The sequence below is a fragment of the Echinops telfairi genome, unplaced genomic scaffold (assembly GCF_000313985.2).
Source record: "Echinops telfairi isolate 266 unplaced genomic scaffold, ASM31398v2 ScPeMD7_1;HRSCAF=3_0, whole genome shotgun sequence".
Taxonomy (NCBI): Eukaryota; Metazoa; Chordata; class Mammalia; order Afrosoricida; family Tenrecidae; genus Echinops; species Echinops telfairi.
Window position 1 is genome coordinate 88016350 of NW_022103896.1, and position 3357 is coordinate 88019706.

The following is a 3357-nucleotide window of genomic DNA, read 5'->3' on the forward strand; positions in this document are numbered from 1 at the left end:
TACGAATACACAAGGACAGCACCATGATATTCATTGTGGAATATTATCTATGGTTCCTTTTTTGATTCATTCAGCCCTGTTTCATTTTGACTATTTTGTGAGTATTATGTTTTCTCTGTAAAATCAATAAGCAACTGGCAAACCTAAGAAAGGAAAAGAATGGTTAAAAAGCACATTCTACAAATAGGAAATGAAATGGACAACATTACAACAAAACCAAATTAAATTTTAAAATTTAATAATCACAGTATTATGAAAAATTGAACTTTAGCATATTTGAAAAATCAAGAGGAAATGGATCATTTCCTAGGAAGGCATTATTTACCTAAATTACCAGAGACTCATATAGAAATCCTCAAAGAGCCTATAACTTGAGAAGAAATAAATCGCCTCATTCCAAAATTCCCAACTTCAAAATGTACGGGACCAGATGATTTCACTGGGGAATTCTTTCAAATATTTAGAGAACACTTAATACCAATTTTATATGAACTATTTCACAGAATACAAGTGGACAGTAATCTCCCAAACGCATTTAAACTGAACAACTACAACTTTGATACCTAAGCCAGACAATGACATCACCAGAACTGAAAATTACAGAGCAATATGTCCAATGAATATAAACACCAAGGTTTTCAATAAAATCTTAGCCAACAGAATTCAACCAAAAAAAATTCATTTTTTAATTACAAACAAGTAGAATTCATACCAAATGTGCAAGGAAGGTTTAATAGCACAACAATAATCAATTTAATTCACCACATGAATAAAACTAAGGGGAAGAACCATATGATTATATTAATCAATGCAGAAAAGGCATTTGATAAAATTCAACATCCATTCCTGATTTTTAAAAATTCAATAAAAGAGGGAAAGAAGCAAAATTCCTCAACATAATAAAACCAAAAATGGAAACATTGGTTTTGCATTGGACCAGGACCTCACTTAATGGAGAGAAATTTAAAATATTCACCATTTGGGAATTACACAGTTTCCTTTATCACTTTTATTTAATATAGTGTTGGAAATTTTAGCTAGAGCTATAAAACAACAAAAGCATATTGAAGGCATCCACATAGGCACAGAAGAAACGAAACAAGAGTCTATTTGCAGATGACATAGCTCTACATGTAGAAAATACCAAAGATTCAAATAAAAATTTGCTGGAATTAATTGAAAAGTCTGCCAGCTCAGCAGGTTATAAGATCAGTATATAGAAATCAGTTGGTGTCTTATATATTAAAGATGATGATACAAGAAATATTAAAGAACAGTACCATTTACAATAACCACACATAAGATAATGTATTTAGGAATAAATATTGCTAGAGAAACAAAAGACTTATGAAAGGAAAACTACAAACCACTCCTACAAGATAATGGAATATGCTACCATGTTCCTGGATAGACAGACTAAACTCTGAAAATATCAGTATTGCCACAATACAAATTCAGTGCAATTCAGATCCAAATCCCATCAAAATTCTTCAAAAAAAAAAGTAAAAAACTAATTACCAACTGTGTTAGTCTGGGTACATTAGACTAACAAATCCACAGAAACTCATATGTATAAGAGAGTTTTATATAAAGGGTAAATGCATATCAAGAAAACATCCCAGCCCAGTGCTGCCCAAGCCCACAAGTCCATTACCCATTTGTTCGACACCAATCCACAAAGTCCTCCGTCTCACAAAACACACACTATGATGCCGACTGCAGGAGGAAAGAAGAATCAGTGAATATGTAAGCATCTCAGTGCTAGCAGGGGTCTCCACACGGTTGCTCTAGCACCCAGGGCTGCACCAGGGTAGGTCCATGTGACTTCTCCTCAGGGATGTTTTGCAGGAAGTGAGCCTTGCCAGCTGAAGCAGGGAACTGGCTAAGGCAGCTGCACCCTGGTCCAACCATCAGAAAGCAAGAGACCTGAGAAATGGAAAGGCGAGGCTCACTGAGCCATTTATCCCTCCACCCTTCAATTAACCCCACATGTGTTTATCGGCCAGGTTGGCAAAATAAACTAATTACTTCACCAACTTTTCGTGGAAAGGAATGAAACCCAGGATAAATAAAAACTATTAAAAAATTAAAACAAAGTAGGAGTCCTTTCCCTTCCAGACTTAAAACCTATTTAATAGCCAAGGTAATCAAAACAGTCTGGTACTGGTAGAATGATAGATATGAAGACCAGTGGATTAGAATTGAGAACCTACAAATATAATCAAGTGCCAATAGGCACCTAATTTTTGACAAAGGACTAAAACATATTTATTGGGGAAAAGGAAAACTGGATCCTGACCTAAAAACAAATGAAACAGGACCCACACTTCACAGCATGTACAAAAATAACTCAAGGTGGGTCAGAGACCTAAATATAAACCACACAACCAAAACTACCATCAGTGATAAAATAGGGACAAACGTAAGGACCCTAATACAAGGCATAAACGTACTATCACATAGAAGAAAAATAGAAGAAAAATATCTACATTATAGAGGACAAAATAAATATCTGAAAATTTCTAGAAACATGGACATTTTTACACATACAAAGACAAAACCAAAGGAGTCAATGGAGGAAAGTCCATAGGAAACCATGACATCTTAAGATGCAAACTCAACTAATGGGCACAAGATATGAATATATAATTTACCAAAAATGACACCTAGGAGGCCAGCAACCATATGAAGGAATATTAAAGTTCTTTAGCCATAATAGAAATACAAATTAAAACAACAATGAGATAACAATTCACAATGACATTTTAAGCAAAATTCAATAAAACAGAAAATAATAAATGCTGGAGAGGATACGGCGCGATAGGAACACTCAGATTGCTGGTGGAACTATAGAACTGTACAACTACTATGGAGATCAGCATAACATTTCCATTTAAAAATGCAAATTGAAGTGCCTTGTGATCCAGAAATTTATCTATTGGGTATATACCATTAAGAAATAAAGAGCACAATATGAATAGACATATGCACAACTGTGTTTATTGCAACAGTTTTCATAATAGCAAAATCATGGGAAAAATAAAAAAAACCAATTATGGAGGAATGAATAAACACTGTGACACATTCATATAATGAAACATTATGAATCAATAAAAAATTGGCAACCCTCCAACTTATCCAAAATTTGAGACCATTATGCTTAGCAAACTTAATCTATCTTACAAAGTTAAATGTTTAATAACACCATTATTATAAGGAAAAAGAAAGAAAAAGAAATGTGGTTTTTACACCAAAAGTTAATTCTGTGAAGGTCCAGGGATGTGGCAGAAATAGGAAGAGGTGAGGGATGAAAAATTACAGAGGAAAAGTGAGAATAAGAAAGAGAACCACGTTTAC